Genomic DNA, 22,267 nt, shown 5'->3' with positions numbered 1-22,267 from the left:
GGACAAATTCTTAGAAAAGGTATAACCTTCCAAGACTGAACCAGGAAGAAATGGAAAATATGAACAGACCAATCACAAGTAATGAAATTGAAACTGTGATTAAAAATCTTCCAACAAACAAAAGCCCAGAACCAGATGGCTTCACAGGCGAATTTGATCAAACATTTAGAGGAGAGTTAACACCTACCCTTCTCAAACTCTTCCAAAATATAGCAGAGGGAGGAACACTCCCAAACTCATTCTATGAGGCCACCATCACCCTGATACCAAACCCAGATAAAGATTTAACAAAAAAAGAAAACTACAGGACAATATCACTGATGAACATAGATGCAAAAATCCTCAACAAAATACTAGCAAACAGAATGCAACAACACATTAAAAGGATTGTACACCATGATCAAGTGGGGTTTATCCCAGGAATGCAAGGATTCTTCAATATACGCAAATCAATCCGTGTGATACACCATATTAAAAAATTGAAGGATAAAAACCATATGATCATCTCAATAGGTGCAGAAAAAGCTTTCGACAAAATCCAACACCGATTTATGATAAAAAACTCTCCAGAGGGGCTTCTCTGGTGGCGCAGTGGTTGAGAGTCTGCTGCCAGTGCAGGGGACGCGGGTTCGAGCCCTGGTCTGGGAGTATCCCACATGCCGCGGAGCGGCTGGGCCCGTGAGTCACAACTGCTGAGCCTGCGCGTCTGGAGCCTGTGCTCCCCAACAAGGGAGGCCGCGATGGTGAGGGGCCTGCGCACTGCAGTGAAGAGTGACCCCCGCTTGCCGCAGCTGGAGAAAGCCCTCGCACAGAAACGAAGACCCAACACAGCCATAAATAAATAAAAAATTAAAAAAAAAAAACTCTCCAGAAAGTAGGCATAGAGGGAACCTACCTCAACAGAATAAAAGCCATATATGACAAACCCACAGCCAACATCGTTCTCAATGGTGAAAAACTGAAACCATTTCCTCTAAGATCAGGAACAAGGCAAGCTTGCCCACTCTCACTACTATTATTCAACATAGTTTTGGAGGTTTTAGCCACAGCAATCAGAGAGGAAAAAGAAACAAAAGGAATCCAAATCGGAAGACAAGTAAAGCTGTCACTGTTTGCAGATAACATGATACTATACACACAGAAGCCTAAAGATGCTACCAGAAAACTACTAGAGCTAATCAATGAATTTGGTAAAGTAGAAGGATACAAAATTAAGGCACAGAAATCTCTTGCATTCATATACACTAATGATGAAAAATCTGAAAGAGAAATTAAGGAAACACTCCCATTTACCACTGTAACAAAAAGAATAAAATACCTAGGAGTAAATGTACCTAAGGAGACCAAAGACCTGTATGCAGAAAAGTATAAGACACTGAAGAAAGAAATTAAGGATGATACAAACAGATGGCGAGATATACCATGTTCTTGGATTGGAAGAATCAACATTGTGAAGATGACTATACTACCCAAAGCAATCTACAGATTCAACGCAATCCCTATCAAAGTACCAGTGGCATTTTTCCCAGAACTAGAACAAAAAGTTTCACAATTTGTATTGAGACACAAAAGACCCCAAATAGCCAAAGCAATCTCGAGAAAAATAAAAAAATACGGAGCTGGCGGAATCAGTGCCCTGACTTCAGACTCTACTACAAAGCTCCAATTAAGACAATAAGTAATTAAGACAATATGGTACTGGCACAGAAATAGAAATATAGATCAATGTAAAAGGATAGCAAGCCCAGAGATAAACCCACGCACATATGGTCACCTTATCTTTGATAAAGGAGGCAAGAATATACAATAGAGAAAAGACAGCCTCTTCAATAAGTGGTGCTGGGAAAACTGGACAGCTATATGTAAAAGTATGAAATTAGAACACTCCCTAACACCATATACAAAAATAAACTCAAAATGGATTAAAGACCTAAAATGTAAGGCCAGACACTCTATAAACCTCTTAGAGGAAAACATAGGCAGAACAATCAATGAAATAAATCACAGCAAGATCCTTTTGACCCACCTCCTAGAGAAATGGAAAGAAAAACAAAAATAAACAAATGGGACCTAATGAAACTTCAAAGCTCTTGCACAGCAAAGGAAACCATAAACAAGACAAAAAGAACCCTCAGAATGGGAGAAAATATTTGCAAATGAAGCAACTGACAAAAGATTAATCTCCAAAATATACAAGCAAGTCATGCAGCTCAATATCAAAAAACAAACAACCCAATCCAAAATATGGGCAGAAGACCTAAATAGACATTTCTCCAAGAAGATATACAGATTGCCAATAAACACATGAAAGGATGCTCAACATCACTAATCATTAGAGAAATGCAAATCAAAACTGCAATGAGGTATCACCTCACACCAGACAGAATGGCCATTATCAAATTTTACTTAATTTTTAACTACTACAAAACTATATATATTTTTAAAAAGGCATATTCAAGGGTGTCACATACAAAATGTTACTACAGTAGAGGCCAACAACATGCTTACTGGCCTCACCAGGTTAACTCTCTTGGTACAGCCCTCAGAACAAATGAAGCTCCCCCTTGTCACTTAGAAATGGAATGGTACCCTTAGATCACAAGGCAACTTGTTTAAAAACTCTATTTTTTACCATTTCCAACAGTTTATCATTGTAATCAAGAAAAATCTTGATAATATGCAAGAAGTAAGAAATCACAGAAATCAATTGGTTGCTGAAGCTCACGTAAGATAATTGTCATTAATCCCCTAATTTTAATTTTTGGCGTTCATCACAACAGGTTTGTTTTTACATTGAATTTGAATAAATATGATAAATCTGAACTAATACAATGTTTACTAAAAATATTCTTCCTATCTGTTTTATATATTTGTGATTCTTCATAAGATTCCTTCTGAAAAGAGGGTTCTACTCCTAAAAAAAGTCTTTTAAAAAACTGAATGTAAAGTGTTACACTCCTTCTTTTTCTACTGACTTTTGTTTCTGAGATTGTTAAGCAAGTCTTCAATTTATTGGACTCATTTAAGATTCTAAAACCATCTTCTCTCTCTTCTCACACACACCCATATTTTTCTCCCTGCTCCCCACTTCTCCCTCTGAGCTTGGTGTTTGTGTAAGACAATAACAGGAACAATCTGATTTGGCAGCATAATAATCAACCAAAATGTGTCTCTTCTGTTTGTCATTTTGCTTGATTACAACATCAAAATGCTAGAATGGGTGAACTATTTGAAGTCTGGGCTTTGAAAACACCTGTTTACTGATGTTTAGTGGATGTGTGAATTTTCCTATTGAACAATAATAGCAGCTTACTCTGTCACTTTCACACTTTGATTACAAAAACAGTGGTCTGGACATATCCTGGCAAAATATATTCGGAGGTTATGGTAGCAGTTGAAATTCTCATGGAAGAATAAAAATGTACATTAGGACAATTTACACTTATTTTATTTGTTATACAATCTTACATAAGCAACGATCAACTCCTCTGTCCTAAGTAAGTTTTTAATGTGTTATGTGAACTTCATCAGCAGCCTCTTGATTGGGTCTCAAGCACTAATCAGGCCCCTCACAAGTACATTGGATGCTTAGACATCTTGCCTCCATCATGAAGAGTAAGTAGGATCATAATGACTAATCACATTAGCATGATTTAAAAATGCAGAGCGTGAATAGCTTTTCCCCCCAAGATTTCTAGTAAAAACATTCGCAGAATAAGACTGCAATAATTCATTACACCATTGGCTTGTTTATATTATAACATATTTATGTGCCCAGAAGAATGAAACCAGAAAACCACCATTAACAAGCAGAGGAAAGAGATTGTTTTTTAACTGAATTCAGGATGAACATATAAGAAGAAATTTTTCAAAGAAGGGAAACTGCTATCTTGTTATGTCCTCTAAGACATTACAAAACCCAGTCTCACTAAAGATCTTTTTAGTAACCTATATTTTGTACTTCCCACTAAGAACCACTTTCTGCCCATAAAGCCAAACAGTGAGTTCCAGGTGAAGTCACTGCAGATCACAGAAGCATGTCACTAAGGGAAAATTCATTCCCGTGAATTTTCATGGGAAAATTCCCATGTTTCCCATGAAAGCAAAAACCCTTACCTTCGGGGGAAGATATCCCATTTACAAATAGTATATTGCCACCCAAATGGATGTAAATTCACTGACTCCCTCTCAGGACTTGGGGTGTCTGCTTTAGGGCTGAATTGGTCTGCTAAATATTAGCTAGGTACTGAGCAAGGTGCCTTAGATGCAACTATGAAAAATCACAAACGGTTCTTGCCTTCTACAAGCTTACCATCTTGTGAGGAAAGCACTAGATACTGTAGTATCAAGAGTTCTGTCCTGGAGGGTGTAATGACACTGTTGATACCTGGAAGGTAAGCAGGAGTTCAGGGGAAAGGACATAATGATGCAAAGTATTCCAGGCAAAGTATTCCATTACAAGGAATGTTGAAGGAACTGAGAATAGTTTGTGATCAAATGATTATTGAATATTTGTTGAGTGCATACAGCTAAACTACAGATTACAAGGGAGAAAGTGGTGAAAAACAAAGCTAAAAGGGATTCAGGGGGCCAGATTTATCAACGTAAACATTCAGGGGCCAGGGGCCTATCAGTGCAAAAGATAGACATGGTATCTGCCCTCAGGGAGCTAATAGTTTAGTAGGAGAAAAAGATTTTTAAAAATCAACACTAATGTCAAATTGGAATCAATACAATGAAGAAAACAAATGGGTGTGAGGAGAGAGTAACAGGAAGAATCTGCTTAAGATGGGCTCAGAGGAGACATCTCTGAGGAGGTGAGATTTGCAGGATGAAAAAGGGTCAGATCATGAAGGGCCTGATGAACCTCATTAGTGAGTTGTGGGTTTTGTGGGGGTTTTTTTGAATTTTGTTTTTTTTATACAGCAGGTTCTTATTAGTTATCTATTTTATACCTATTAGTGTATATATGTCAATCCCAGCCTCCCAATTCATCCGACCACCCCCTCCCCCATTCCCCCCTGCGTGTCCATACGTTTGTTCTCTACCTCTGTGTCTATTTTTGCCTTGCAAACTGGTTCATCTGTACCATTTTTCTAGGTTCCACATATATGCGTTAACTTATGATCTTTGCTTTTCTCATTCTGACATACTTCACTCTGTATGACAGTCTCTAGGTCCATCCACGTCTCTACAAATGACCCAGTTTCATTCCTTTTTATGGCTGAGTAATATCCATTGTATATATGTAGCACATCTTCTTTATCCGTTAGTCTGTCGATGGGCATTTAGGTTGCTTCCATGACCCGGCTATTGTAAATAGCGCTGCAATGAACATTGGGGTGCGTGTGTCTTTTTGAATTATGGTTTTCTCTGGGTACATGCCCAGTAGTGGGATTGCTGGGCCATATGGTAATTCTATATTTAGTTGTTTAAGGAACCTCCATACTCCTCTCCATAGTGGCTGTACCAATTTACATTCCCACCAACAGTGCAAGAGGGTTCCCTTTTCTCCACACCATCTCCAGCATTTGTTGTTTGTAGATTTTCTGATGATGCCCTTTCTGACTGGTGTGAAGTGATAGCTCATTGTAGTTTTGATTTGCATTTCTCGAATAACGAGTGATGTAGAACAGCTTTTCACGTGCCTCTTGGCCATCTGCATGTGTTCTTTGGAGAGATGTCTATTTAGGTCTGGGAGTTGGGGTTTTATCTTGATGCTTATCCATGTTTAAAGGTTTTAAGTGGAGGAGAGATGCAATCAACTTCTATTTTAGACACATCATTCTGGCTGCTATGCAGAGTTTGGAGATGAACAAGGCAGAAGGAAGAGGTAGGGAGATCAGCTGGATGGCTTTTCCAGTGAACTGGGTGAGAAAGAATTTCCTAGTGCCAGAATATTTTAGTAACAGTGCTATTAGGTAGAGGTAATATTAAAATATTTAACAATCAGTTTGGCATGAGCATTAACTCATCAGGATGGATGGTAGCTTCAGTACTGAGCAGGGTCTGCAGACGTCTCTCTGCTGGGCCAGGCTGGATAGACAGGTGGAACACAGAGGTGAGGCCAACACAACCGGGGCTTAGACTAGCAGCTCTTTGCAACCAGTATGGAAGTATTTGAATATTTCAGCACCAGACGCAACTGTAGTAGTCTGGGAATTTGGTATAGAGAGCCAGGGAAAGATTCAGGAGATGGGTAGGAAAGAGAAGGCTTACATTTGGGGAATGCTTGAGGTGAGCAAAAGGGAAGGGTTAGCGATTAGGCTCTGGGCTCTGCTTGGGCAACCAGGGAAACTCATTCATTTATTCAGCACTTTATGTTTAAGACACCTGAGAGATTTGAAATGTCACGAGGGCCGCTGGATATGTGAGGCAGGAACGCGGGAAAGATGTGGGCTGCAGAAATAACTGTGGGAGTTTTCAGTACATCATTTGAAGCTAAAGACCGGATGAGGTCCCCAAAGGAGAGACAATAGAACCCAGCATGGAGGCCTGAGCAACTCTGCCATTTAGAGTTTGTCAGGAGGAAAAGGAGCCTTTGATGGCAGAAAGAGTGGCTACTATTGTACAAGGAAAACAAATCCTGTGAGGTTTCGGAAGCTAAGAGCGGAGAGTGTTTCCAGGAGGAGGGAGTGGCCGGCTGTGTTCTAAACTGCGGAGAGAGTGAGTAAGAAAGAGAGGACTAGAGACTCTCAGGGATTTAGCAGCACAGAGATTGTTGGTGACCTTGATAAGAGCAATTTCAGTGGGCGGTGAGCACAGAGGTCAGACTGTCTAGCACTGGAGGTGAATGAGAGGTGGGGAGGTAGAGATGGTGTGTCCAAGACAACTACTTGCAGTGATGTGAGACTTGGATTTTTTTTTTTCTTTTTTAAAGGGAAGAGGCTTAAGCAAGTTTAATTGCTAGTAGGAGAAGCAGTAAGGTATTTTAATAGATTCCAGGGGTCAGCAAACTAGGGCTACTGCCTGTTTTTATAAATAAAATTGTATTGGAACCCAGCCACTCCCATTCATTTATGTATTATCGATGACTGTTTTTATGCTGTAACAGCTTACTTACTTTAGTACTTGTGAAAGACACCCTGTGACACAAAACCAAAAATATCTACTCTCTGACCCCCTTACAGAAAAAGTTTGTTAGCCCCTGGTTTAAACTAAAGTATTACATGCCCTTTTAATTTCCACAGAAATGCAAATAAATACATACCATATCTAAATGCATACATAATGACATACACTAACAATTTCCCAAGTCAAAAGTGCTACGGAAATTCTCCTTCATTCGTTTACAAATTTATCAATTAAAAAAAAAAGACCAAAAGACGTAGCTACTGCTCTTCTGCGCATACTAGAGTTCTGTTGTTGACAATATAAAGTAAACACATTTTATTCACTGCAGCACACCTAGTACCTCGCGCTGAGCCTGACATGTGGTAGGTGCCCAATAAACACTGGTTGAAGCAAAGAAGAGAAGGAACCAGGTGCTGTACTAGGGAATTGTCTGGGGCAAGGGGTAGGGGAGCTTTTGAGATTGGGGTAAATAGCAGAGCATTCCCTGTGTACATGAACTTAGAACCATCCCAGTGAGGTTTGTGGGGGCTGGAATAGATCACATTCCTCTAGAATTAATCTGGAAAGTGAGGGGGAAATGGCCTGGGGAGATCTGGCTAAAGCTGAAGTGTATCCTTGATGTGAAAACAAAATCACAAAGTGGCAGTTTGTAGTTTGGCAGCAGGAAAGGGCAGTCTGCACAGTTCTTTATTTGTTGTGATGAAACAGAAAGTAGAGATGAGCTGAATTTATGTACAATTCAAGCCAACTTATTCCTCAGGAGCATGTGTTGCTCTGTTAAAAACTAGGTTAAAGTAACAAGTCAAAAAATGAAAATTTCCAAAAACATTTTGTTTCACTGAAAACAAGCATATACATATACAAGCATACAAGCATATAAGTTGCCCAATCTTTTGACACAGGAGGAAGGCTTTTGAGCACAGGGCATCACTCTTGAATAAAGAACACCCATAACATTAACTGAGATTTGAAGTATGGGTGTCTTTAAAGGAGAATGAAAACTTATAGATAAAGGGGAAGCGATCTGAGTGCAGAATTCTTCTAGAGATTTTCCCACAATCTTTTGCAGCTATATCGCTCACACTTTAGGAATCTTTTGACTTATTCACTAGAAAAAACTCTTTTCTTTGTCTTCATATTTCATCTATTTATGTAATATTTAATGATATCACATCATTAAAATAACAAAATGCAGGTGTCCTAAACAGACATAGGAAACAACTGCTTCACAGGGAGGATACAATTCATATCAGAAGGTAACCTACTAACCTTGTTCTGTGGTGGGAACGCTGGGGTACAAAGGGAATAGGTGGTGATTCTGGTGACTCCAGGAAAAAGAGGCAAGTTAAGAGGGTTTCTCAGGACTTCCCTGGTGGCGCAGTTGTTGAGAATCCGCCTACCAATGCAGGGGACACGGGTTTGAGCGCTAGTCTGGGAAGATCCCACATGCCGCAGAGCAACTAAACCCATGTGCCACAACTACTGAGCCCATGTGCCACAACTACTGAAGCCTGCATGGCTAAAGCCTGGGCTCCACAACAAGAGAAACCACCACAATGAGAAGCCCATGCACCGCAACGAAGAGTAGCACCCGCTCTCCACAGCTAGAGAAAGCTAACGCGTAGCAACGAAGACCCCACACAGCCAAAAATAAATAATAAATAAATAAATGTATTTTAATAAAAAAGACTGTTTCTCTGTGAGTGTGGTACAAGCATGTTACAGGGCCCCAGCTGGTGCTCCTTGAGTCACTGACAGGCTGCCAGCATGGCTGGGTCCCCTGAATATTGACTTGGGGCAGCTGTCCCAAGTCATCACACTCTAGGGACTGTGCAGTATTGTGCCCTGGAAAGCATGCATTAAACACTTGCTTTAGCTTCTTCTGGAATGTAGTATGTGGAATAATAGATGACTCCTCTTAACAATGCAACTACCAGAGAATTACAACTGATGAGAGGACAGCCTTATATATCCCATAGCAGATTTAGCTTTGCAAGGCACATTTAACGTTCTCAAACTGCTGAATCTAGAGAGAGACAGTAAAATCTGTGTAAGCATATTCTGGCAGCAAGTCACCGGGTAACTAACAAAGAACACCCTAAATAGCAGGCAAAGATGACTGAACAATATAAAAGTCGAGAATCTAAGCAGTGGTTAATATATTACCATGAACTGAGACTCGGGAGCCCACGTTTTGCAGCAAAGGCCCAGCCAGCTTTCTAATTTATTTTATGCTAAAATTGGGTTGATAAAAAATGACCCTATTCTCTGCTGTCAATACTTTGGAAAAATTTTCCCATAGTTTGGAAAGGAGGGAAATAAGATTTCCCTGTGAGAATTAACTGTAAAACCAAGAATGTCATTGATTACATATAGATATGCAGTCTCTCAAGAGATCGAGTATTTCCAATATGAAACCTTTTCATATTGTTCTCTATCAAGGCCTTAATTAATGGTAGAACTTGAAGGGGCCTAAAAGGTTCAAATGTTAGGACTCAGAAAGGTTACATGATATGTTCAAGGTCCTAAGGTCAATTATGAGTTAATCCAGCCTATGACCTAGGTCTCCCAGGTCGTAGTCTCATGTTTTTCTCATTATAACACCCACCTTCTAGTTGGAATTTTCTGATTAGCTGGGGTCACTGTATCCTTAGAGATATGGTTACTATAGCTGAGGACCAAATTACCCTACAAATCAATGAGGTGAAACAACTGTTTATAATGCTTATTGGGTCTGTGGGTCACAATTCAGACAGGGGCTGTGGAGATGACTTGGGGCTAAGATCCCCTGAAGACTCACTCACTCACTCACTCACACGTCTGCTGACTGATGGTGGCTATTGCTGGGACCTCAACACCTACAAGCAGCCTCTCTATGTAGCCTGAGCTTCCTCACAACATGGTGACTGGCTTCCAAGAGTGGGCATCACGAGACAGTCAGGCAGAGGCTCTATTGCCATTTATGACCCAGCTGGGAAGTCATGCAACATGACATCCACTCCATCCTCTTTTTGTTGGGGCAGTCATAAAGTTCTACCCCAGTTCAAGGGGAAGGGAATAGACTTCACCTCTTGACGGGAAGTGGCAAGGTCCTGGAAGAGCGTGTGGGGTCAGAAATATTGCTGTGGCCACTTATGGAAATGACAATCTGCTACAACTAGAATTAAATGCCTTCTTTACAAGAAAAAAATTAGAGGGACAAAAGAGGCAGCAGAAGAACAACTAACCAATCACACCTGAAGTCTGAGTATGCCTGCTCCCATTTCTCTCCCTCTGGGGAACTTTGCAATGTGTGCTTACTGCAAATTGAATGGGAATAAAGCATGTTAACTCAACATGATTGACGCTTTTATTTCATTTAACTCTCTAGTTTGGTGTGTTGGAAAGTATGTTTCCAGCTTTTATGCTAGGGATAAGATGTATCCTTCACAATGAGGAAAAGGGGAAAAACTATTTTAATTGAAGAACTTATTTTTTAAAATAGATCATGTACTAGACTATAAAGAAAACATCAACAAATCTCCTAAAGCACAAAGTGCACAGACATTCTCTGACCACAGAGCAATAAAATTATAAATTAGGAACATTTAAACAAAAATTTCCCACCCACTTGGAAATTCAAAAATACCCTTCTGTATATCTCTTGGGCATAAAAGGGGAAATATGATTGCAATCATAGAATATTTAGAAAATAAAAATAATGAAAACACTACAAATCAAAACTCATGGGATACGGCTAAAGCTATATTTTAAGAGGCACATAAATCAGTAAGGAGTGAATAATGACAATGCCAGCAGCAGCAGCAATGGCTAACACTTTCTATTCTAGGAGCTTTATATGTATGGACTCATTTAATCCTCACAGCAACCTACAGGTAGATGCTATTATTTTCATTCTCATTTTACACAGGAACAAATTGCGACACCGAAGGGATGAGTGATTTGAGCGAGATCATGCAACTAGCCCCTGTCATTCCAGGCACTGGGGTTACACAGTGACCTAGAAGGCAAAGTCTATGCTCTCTTACAGCTGTGAGCTCCTCATTACTGCTGGGCAGGTGTGGGAGTGCCAGCTTCTCACGAGGCCTTCACAGATGCCTTCCTGGATGGGAGGGGCAGAAGTGCCTCGTTACCGCCAGGTGGTGGCAAAAGCCCTGAAGCTCCCCTAGGCCTTCTCTGGCAGTACCCCATCTGGGATGGGGAGAGAGGCCTTGTTACTGCCAGTGGGGGTGGAAGTCCAGGCACCCCGTGTGGTCTCCACTGGTACTGTGGAGAGGGGAGGGAGGAGAGTGTGTATCATTCATGCCTGGTGGGGATGAAACTCCCAGCTCCCTATGTATCCTTCTCTGCCGCCACCTTGGCAGGTGTGTTGGGGTGCCTTGGTACAGCCTAGCGGAAGGCTGAAGTCTAGTCTCCCCTCTAGGACTTGCCTGGCATGGGTGGGAGTGGGGTCACAGTTTTGTTTTGTTTTTTTTCTGTGGTTTTTGGCTGGAGTAGAGCTGCTTAGATAATTCTAAAAGTTTTCTATTTCACTAGGATGACCTATACCTGGTTCTCTGGCTAAGCAGAGCACGGTTTGGTTGAAGGTTTTTGTTTTGTTTTGTTTTTTTTGTCTGTGCCTGTTGGCATTTGCAGGTTGCTAGCTTCTTCAGCTCCAAGTCTGGGATATATGAGGTAAACAAACAAACAAGGTAGGAACTAACCATGTGTCATTCCTCAGGTCTCAAAGTCCCTAGCTGATCTGCCTTCCTCTCTCTACCTTTCAGCCTTCTTATGTTTCTTTTATATGTAATGTCCAAGGGTGTTAGTTTCACTTAGCTGGAGGAATATGGGAAAGTACATCAACTTCATCTTCCCAGAAGAAGTTGTCTCTTATGTTAAGAAAAAAAAAAAATCTGACAGGATGTGTTCATTCTCAGAGCAGGAGGAGAGTCAGAATGACAGAGAACCACTGATAGGGGTGGAGGGGAGCAAAAGGGGGTGGGATCCTGTGCACAAGTGAAAAGGATGGCCCTAGATGTGAACATGGACAGTTCATCTGAAGTCACAAGAGGAAAAGATGAGCATCTATTAAAAATGCAGGGAGTTTGGTGGTGAGTGGATGAGGATGTCTCCATGGAATAAGGGAAGCCATCAACTGAGAAAGGGGGCCGGGGTCAGGGAAGGCCAAGGATTTGCAGAGAGAAGCTGCTTTGAAAGGTGGTGGAGAGAACTGACTAGAGGAATACAGAAGGATTTCTCTACATCCTGAAGCCACATAAATTTAGAAGGAAACCAGTTAGCCTAGTTGCTTGTTTTCCTCCAGAACTAGGTACAGAGTAGGCAGATAAATGTGGGTTTAATCAATAACTGTGCCAGATCAGATGAGAGAAGCAGGAAGAAAAAAAAAAAAAAAAAAGACATGGAGGGTGAGAGGGCAGACAGCAGAAGCAAGAAAAACAACAATCCTGCAGCCTGTGGAACAAAAACCACATTTACAGAAAGATAGACAAGATGAAAAGGCAGAGGGCTATATACCAGATGAAGGAACAAGAAAAAACCCCAGAAAAACAACTCAATGAAGTGGAGATAGGCAACCTTCCAAAAAAGAATTCAGAATAATGATAGTGAAGATGATCCAGGACCTCGGAATAAGAATGGAGACAAAGACCGAGAAGATGCAAGAAATGTTTAACAAAGACCTAGAAGAATTAAAGAACAAACAAACAGAGATGACCAATACAATAACTGAAATGAAAACTACACTAGAAGGAATCAATAGCAGAATAACTGAAGCAGAAGAACGGATAAGTGACCTGGAAGACAGAATGGTGGAATTCACTGCTGCGGAACAGAATGAAGAAAAAAGAATGAAAAGAAATGAAGACAGCCTAAGAGACCTCTGGGACAACATTAAAAGCAACAACATTCGCATTATAGGGGTCCCAGAAGGAGAAGAGAGAGAGAAAAGACCAGAGAAAATATTTGAAGAGATTATAGTCGAAAACTTCCCTACAATGGGAAAGGAAATAGCCACCCAAGTTCAGGAAGCGCAGAGAGTCCCATACAGGATAATCCCAAGGAGAAACACGCCGAGACACATAGTAATCAAAGTGGCAAAAATTAAAGACAAAGAAAAATTATTGAAAGCAGCAAGGGAAAAACGACAAATAACATACAAGGGAACTCCCATAAGGTTAACAGCTGATTTCTCAGCAGAAACTCTACAAGCCAGAAGGGAGTGGCATGATATACTTAAAGTGATGAAAGGGAAGAACCTACAACCAACATTACTCTACCCGGCAAGGATCTCATTCAGATTCGATGGAGAAATCAAAAGCTTTACAGACAAGCAAAAGCTAAGAGAATTCAGCACCACCAAACCAGCTCTACAACAAGTGCTAAAGGAACTTCTCTAAGTGGGAAACACAAGAGAAGAAAAGGACCTACAAAAACAAACCCAAAACAATTAAGAAAATGGTCATAGGAATATACATATCAATAATTACCATAAACGTGAATGGATTAAATGCTCCAACCAAAAGACACAGGCTTGCTGAATGGATACAAAAACAAACCCATATATATGCTGTCTACAAGAGACCCACTTCAGACCTAGGGACACATACAGACTGAAAGTGAGGGGATGGAAAAAGATATTCCATGCAAATGGAAATTAAAAGAAAGCTGGAGTAGCTATACTCATATCAGATAAAATAGACTTTAAAATAAAGAATGTTACAAGAGACAAGGAAGGACACTACATAATGATCAAGGGATCAATCCAAGAAGAAGATATAACAATTATAAATATATATGCACCCAACATAGGAGCACCTCAGTACATAAGGCGACTGCTAACAGCTATAAAAGAGGAAATTGACAGTAACACAATCATAGTGGGGGACTTTAAATATATTTATTTATTTATTTATTTTGGCTGTGTTGGGTCTTCGTTTCTATGCGAGGGCTTTCTCCAGTTGCGGCGAGCGGGGGCCACTCTTCATCGCGGTGCGCGGGCCTCTCACTGTCGCGGCCTCTCCCATTGCAGAGCACAGGCTCCAGACGCGCAGGCTCAGTAGTTGTGGCTCACGGGCCTAGCCGCTCTGCGGCATGTGGGATCTTCCCGGACCGGGACACGAACCCGTGTCCCCTGCATTGGCAGGCGGACTCCCAACCACTGTGCCACCAGGGAACCCAATAGTGGGGGACTTTAACACCTCACTTACACCAATGGACAGATCATCCAAAATGAAAATAAATAAGGAAACAGAAGCTTTAAATGACACAATAGACCAGATAGATTTAATTGATATTTATAGGACATTCCATCCAAAAACAGCAGATTACACATTCTTCTCAAGTGCACACGGAACATTCTCCAGGATAGATCACATCTTGGGTCACAAATGAAGCCTCAGTAAATTTAAGAAAATTGAAATCATATCAAACATCTTTTCTGACCACAATGCTATGAGATTAGAAATGAATTACAGGGAAAAAAACGTAAAACACACAAAGACATGGAGGCTAAATAATACGTAACTAAATAACCAAGACATCACTGAAGAAATCAAAGAAGAAATCAAAAAATACCTAGAGGCAAATGCCAACGAAAACATGACGACCCAAAACCTATGGGATGCAGCAAAAGCAGTTCTAAGAGGGAAGTTTATAGCTATACAAGCCTAACAAAAGAAACAAGAAAAATCTCAAGTAAACAATCTAACCTTACACCTAAAGAAACTAGAGAAAGAAGAACAAACAAAACCCAAAGTTAGCAGAAGGAAAGAAATCATAAAGATCAGAGCGGAAATAAATGAAATAGAAACAAAGAAAACAATAGCAAAGATCAATAAAACTAAAAGTTGGTTCTTTGAGAAGATAAACAAAATTGATAAGCCATTAGCCAGACTCATCAAGAAAAAGAGGGAGAGGACTCAAATCAATAAAATCAGAAATGAAAAAGGAGAAGTTACAACAGACACCGCAGAAATACAAAGCATCCTAAGAAACTACTACAATCAACTTTATGCCAATAAAATGGACAACCTGGAAGAAATGGACAAATTCTTACAAAGGTATAACCTTCCAAGACTGAACCAGGAAGAAACAGAAAATATGAACAGACCAATCACAAGTAATGAAATTGAAACTATGATTAAAAATCTTCCAACTGGGCTTCCCTGGTGGCGCAGTGGTTGAGAATCTGCCTGCTAATGCAGGGGACACGGGTTCGAGCCCTGGTCTGGGAAGATCCCACATGCCACGGAGCAGCTGGGCCCGTGAGCCACAATTGCTGAGCCTGCGCGTCTGGAGCCTGTGCCCCGTGACGGGAGGGGCCGCGATAGAGAAAGGCCCGCGCACCGCGATGAAGAGCGGTCCCCGCACCGCGATGAAGAGTGGCCCCCGCTTGCCGCAACTGGAGAAAGCCCTCGCACGAACCGAAGACCCAACACAGCCAAAAATAAATAAATAAATAAATAAATAAATAAGAAAATCCTTTAAAAAAAAAAAAAAAAAAAAAAAAATCTTCCAACAAACAAAAGTCCAGGACCAGATGGCTTCACAGGTGAATTCTATCAAACATTTAGAGAAGAGTTAACACCTCTCCTCCTCAAACTCTTCCAAAAAATCGCAGAGGAAGGAACACTCCCAAACTCATTCTATGAGGCCACCATCACCCTGATCCCAAAACCAGACAAAGACACTACAAAAAAAGAAAATTACAGACCAATAGCACTGATGAATATAGATGCAAAAATCCTCAACAAAATACTAGCAAACAGAATCCAACAACACATTAAAACGATCATACACCACGATCAAGTGGGATTTATCCCAGGGATGCAAGGATTCTTCAATATACGCAAAATGTGATACACCATATTAACAAGTTGAAGAAGAAAAACCATATGATCATCTCAATAGATGCAGAAAAAGCTTTTGACAAAATTCAACACCGATTTATGATAAAAACTCTCCAGAAAGTGGGCATAGAGGGAACCTACCTCAACATAATAAAGGCCATATATGACAAACCCACAGCAAACATCATTCTCAATGGTGAAAAACTGAAAGCATTTCCTCTAAGATCAGGAACGAGACAAGGATGTCCACTCTCACCACTATTATTCAACATAGTTCTGGAAGTCCTAGCCACGGCAATCAGAGAAGAAAAAGAAATAAAACGAATACAAATTGGAAAAGAAGTAAAACTGTCACTGTTTGCAGATGACATGATACTATACATAGAGAATCCTAAAACTGCCACCAGAAAACTGCTAGAGCTAATTAATGAATATGGTAAAGTTGCAGGATACAAAATTAATGCACAGAAATCTCTTGCATTCCTATACACTGATGATGAAAAATCTGAAAGAGAAATTATGGAAACACTCCCATTTACCATTGCAACAAAAAGAATAAAATACCTAGGAATACACCTACCTAGGGAGACAAAAGACCTGTATGCAGAAAACTATAAGACACTGATGAAAGAAATTAAAGATGATACCAACAGATGGAGAGATATACCATGTTCTTGGATTGGAAGAATCAACATTGTGAAAATGACTCTACTACCCAAAGCAATCTACAGATTCAATGCAATCCCTATCAAATTACCAATGGCATTTTTTACGGAGCTAGAACAAATCATCTTAAAATTTGTATGGAGACACAAAAGACCCCGAATAGCCAAAGCAGTCTTGAGGGAAAAAAACGGAGCTGGAGGAATCAGACTCCCTGACTTCAGACTATACTACAACACTACAGTAATCAAGACAATATGGTACTGGCACAAAAACAGAAACATAGATCAATGGAACAAGATAGAAAGCCCAGAGATAAACCCACGCACCTATGGTCAACTAATCTATGACAAAAGAGGCAAAGATATACAATGGAGAAAAGACAGTCTCTTCAATAAGTGGTGCTGGGAAAACTGGACAGCTACATGGAAAAGAATGAAATTAGAATACTCCCTAACACGATACACAAAAATAAACTCAAAATGGCTTCGAGAACTAAATGTAAGACTGGACACTATAAAACTCTTAGAGGAAAACATAGGAAGAACACTCTTTGACATAAATCACAGCAAGATATTTTTTGATCCACCTCCTAGAGAAATGGAAAGAAAAACAAAAATAAACAAATGGGACCTAATGAAACTTAAAAAAAAAAAAAGACATGGAGGGTGTGCATAAAGGAGTGATTATGATGATGAAACACAAAGTCAGTACCATAGCATGGCACAAGTACAGAAGGCACTATTTTTATTGTATTTTGCAACACAGAGACCCAGCGTAGACTCTAATGTGGATGAGGAAGAACCTGAGTAAAGGGCCAGTGAATATTTGGGGGTGATTGAATTGGGAGTCCTAATAGGGCTGGAGAATTGTTAAGGTGGGACTGGTAAATTAGAGGCACCCAAAGATAGGAGATGATGGCCATAGAGAAGATATTTGAAATTGAGATTTAGGAGGTGAAATAGATATTGGAAATGAAAGATCTAGGATATGAGACGGTGTAGCTGAAGTGAGGTGGGGGGTGCTTAGCAAACTACATGCCCTTAACAAACTTCCCATTGAGAATAACTAAAAACAATGAATAAAATATAGAAATATATATATTTTTAAATGCATCAGGGACCTGCTAATAAAGTAAGGCCAAAAGGAATTCAAAGCAAGGCCCAAGTGAGATGACCCAGGCACTGCTAATGGCCTTTGCACTGAGGACTTTTGACAAATCAGGGGATCTTGAGATCCAGTGTTCACAGCCTTGTGAAATATGGATGATAGTTGACAAAGCCTAGGTCCAGCCCAAAGAGGGCAGCATAAAAGACAATCCTACATAAAGCTCGAAAGGGTATACTAGAAATAAAATTGCCCCCATTGCAGACAACAAGGACATTTGCTTATGTTAAAATTTGGCGCTGGTAAAGGAGAAGAAAAATCTTTCCTGAAAGTTTCTAAGTACAAGCTAGCCCTCACGTGTGAGTTTTGTTGCCAGAGTTGCACTACCTGGGTGGTCTGGAAAACCTTCAAGCTGAGAATTTAGTTTAAAGTGGCCCTCCTTCAGTAGTACCCATGAGCATCTGGCAGAAACACATGCAAATCCTTTTTAAATGAACTCCCTTCTATCTAGGCTTCAAAGAATTCCCATAGAAATATGAATTCACAATTAGAAAAGAAAAGCATCATGAGCGAGACCCAACAAAATAACAAGCAACTCACATCACCCACAAAAAGTCAATCAGGTGTTGGAAATATCAGATAGTATAAAATTTATATACAGTTTATAATGATTAGAGAGCAGAAACTAGGGAGTCATCTGCAGGAGATAAGATTTTTACATAGACATAAAAATACATATTAAAGATGGGGACTTTGCCGGTGTAGTCTTTTTATAGGTTTTATAAACCACTTGAGCCTATATCAGTCATTTTAGTGTCTGACATGTTTGGAACTATCAGTGCTTTGTTGGTTTATGGCTTAAATTCTTTTTCTGGTCCGTTTCCTTCTTCCCTTCCCCCCACTTTAAAATTTTTCCTATACATAAAAATAGAATTAAGATTTTTTTTAGTAAAATTGATACTTATAAGGTCAATATTTTAAAAATGCATTTCTATATACCAGCAACAAAAAATTAGAACGTGTAATAAAAAGACAGATGCCATTTACAGTAGTATCAAAAATATTAATTACCTAGGAAGAGATTTAACAAAATATGAGTAAGACCTATATACAGAAAATCATAAAATGACTGAGAGAAATCAAAGGAAATTTAAATAAATGGAAAGAGATACTATGTTTATGGGTAGGAAAATTCAATATTATAAAGTTGTCATTGCTTTTCCAATTGATCCATAGATTTCTTTTATTACATTTAAAATCCCAACAAAGTATTTATTTTGACTGGTGGGCATTGAGGAATGGATAGTGGAACTTGGCAAGTTGATTCTCAAGTGTATCAGAACGGACACTGAAAATCAGTTGAGAAAGTATGAGCTATAAATAACTGATGCTGAGACAACTGGGTATTCATATAGAAAAGAAGGTATCTGAACCCCTACCTCACACCACATGCCAAAAATCAGTTCTAGGTGTCTAAAAGACTCAAAATTAGGTAGAGTTTTTAAACTTTTTGAAAGTAATAAAAGAAAATGCCCTTTTCAATTAACGGATGAGAAGAATCTCTGAAGCGAGACAGAAAAGCACAGGGAGTAAAGTAAATTACTATTAAAGTCAATTACATTAAAATGAAGAACTTCTGTTCATCAAGATATACCATAACAGAAGTGAAAAGGTGAGTCACACACTGGGAGAAGGTATTTGCTATACCCATATGACAAAGGGTTAGTATCCAGACCATATAAAAACTATAAGCCATTCAGAAAACTACAACCTAATTTATTTTAAAGGGGAAAAAGATTTGACTGGGCATATCACTGAAGAGAGAACACAAATGGTAAAATAACATATGAAAATATGTTCAACTTCATTTGTAATCAGGGAAATGCAAATTAAAACCACAGTGGCATATTATTTCAATCTCATCTGCTTGACAAAAATTTTTCAGTGTGGAATACCAAGAATTAGAGATGTGGAACCACTGAATTCTTATACAGTGTTTGTGGGAGAGTCAATTTATTTCAACCATTTTGGAAGATAATTTGCATTATCTATTAGGTTGAAGGTATGCATGCCTTTTGACTCAGCAATTCTACTCTCTGATGTTTGGCCTAGAGAAACTCTTGTACACATGTAGTGGGCGGTAGGTACAAGATGTTCATAGTAGCATATCTGTAAGAGCAAAAACTAGATATAACCAAGATATTCACCAACAGTAGAATGCAGTAAAATTCTGGTATATTCATATAATTGAATACTATACAGAAATAAACATGAATAAACTGTAGTTATTTGCAACAACGTGGATGCATCTCAGGAACATGTTATTAAGTGGAAAAAGTATGTCCCAGAAAGACCCATATGGTAAATTCCAATTATATGAAGTTCAAAAGCATGCAAAAATCATATATACATACATATATATGTATATATACATACACAAACAGATGTATATATAGAATGATTAGGAAGGATGGGATTGGAGAGGGACACATAGGGGCTTAAATGTTCTATGTCTTAAATGGGACAGTAGGTGCACAAGTGATCATGTCCTTGTTACTTTTTTTGTCCTTAAACATTTATTTTATAAATATTCTTTTGTATATATCCGATACTTAATAAAATGTCAAGGCTCTTTGGAATTGAGGAGGTAAAAAGAGCTTTATCACAGAATGATTTCATGCTGGAAAGTTAGAAACAATAACAAAGGTCCCCAGTAAAGGTCTGGTTAAATAAATTAAGGTACATCTGTATAACAGAATAGCATCCAGCAATGAAGTGCATACACTGACATGAGATGTTCCTTGTATAGTAGATGAAAGAAGTTACAGAACAGTATGATATCTCATTTACATAAGAAATATAAAAATACACATACATAAGAATATAAAAAGCATTGAGTGAGTACACCAAAAAGTTAACTGTATTGGAATCTGGGTGTTGACTATTAGAATTATATTTAGGTTGTTTTCTCTTGATTTCTTCTCATTTTTTTCTACCAGAAACATATATTACTATTATACCAAAAAAAGTCAGAGAAAGAGTAGCAAAGAATATCTAAGAAACATCAGAAAGAAGAATGTAAATATAAAATATTTGGAAATGACCTTCACAAAATATATTAACATATTATTTGAAGAAAATGGTTACACTTTTATTAGAGTTAAAAATGAGATTTGAAGATAAATGGATTTATCTATCTATCTACCAAGTTTCTGGCTAAAAGGCAATATAATAAAGATTTAACTTCTTTCCCATTTAATTTACAGGATTAAAATAATCCCAAACAAAATCACAATGAAGTTTTTTTGGTTTTTGTTTTTTGTTTTTAAGGGCAAATCATTCATTTATTGTTTAAAGATTGCAAGACAACATCTGAATTTCTGTAGCACAATGTAAATGTTTTACTTTTTTGATAAAGCAGAGTATAATAGAAAAAAACAATTAGTTTCCAGTAATATCTATATCTCTATTCAGAATTAAGTCTTCCACAGACATGTCACCTGGAAACAAAAGCCTGTTACAAAAAGCAAAGCTTCAAGAAGAGCGGCTACTTTTCGGGCAGGGAAAGGTTCATCCCTCTAGGGGGATGCTGTGCTATGTAAAATGGCTGCAAGGTCACAGCCTTGAGGGCGCTGGAAGTCTATTCTCCTGTTCCACATGAAGTAGTGTGGTGAACTTCAAACGTCCGTTCATCTGCAACCAAGCTGGCAACCTTTAACTGATTCTTTCAAGCAGGTAAAAAATAAATTAAAAGAAATCCCTACACTGATGTTCCTTGATTTACACTGTTAAATCGTTCATTAACATGTAATTCTGGCTAAGAATTACATTTGAGACTCCTTGTTCAGATTTTGGTTAACAGTACAAATCTTTCCGAAATTCAAGTTCTTATTAATCAATCATTTGTCAGCTAGGATACATTCAGGCATCAGCTGCAACTACAGAATAGATGCACTGCCTCAGCGCTTGGGAAAGACAGAATCTAGAACACTACTAGCAGACAAAATATCTGTTTCTAGACAGCATATGTGCAGTACAGCAAGATAAAAACATATATTCATATGTTGGCTTGTTTAAGCCTCAAGCCCTCAATCCTTTGTTGAAATACAATAATTTCATTCCTATGGGTTTTTTTTTTTTCATTCCTATGGTTTTTAATACCAAAAACTCAACCTCCAGGAGGGCTAAAGTCTAATTTATACTCCAAACCAAGTAGCAGTGCAGTTCGCTACTACTGAGGCTGAATCCATAAAGACTTCAAGACCACGTCCAGAAGACAAGTTATTATATATAACACCCTAGAAGGTCTGAAACATAATAATCATATACATAGCAGGTCCTCCAGAGCTTTTTACCTATAACATGTTTTTTGATGAAAGTTATTTAATGTACTGGAGATAACTGTGACTTACTGATCAAATATTTGAGTACTTGTACTTACCTGGGATTTCATTTCTGGTGAAAGAAAAAGGAAGAACAGGACTCACTTAAAAAAGAAAACAAACTTTATAAGTGAAAGTAAAAATCTTATCACACACTATCACTTTTGGAAGCAGCATAGAGGGGCAGTCAAC

The sequence above is a fragment of the Balaenoptera acutorostrata genome, chromosome 2 (assembly GCF_949987535.1).
Source record: "Balaenoptera acutorostrata chromosome 2, mBalAcu1.1, whole genome shotgun sequence".
NCBI lineage: Eukaryota > Metazoa > Chordata > Mammalia > Artiodactyla > Balaenopteridae > Balaenoptera > Balaenoptera acutorostrata.
Note: the sequence above shows the minus strand (reverse complement) of the source record.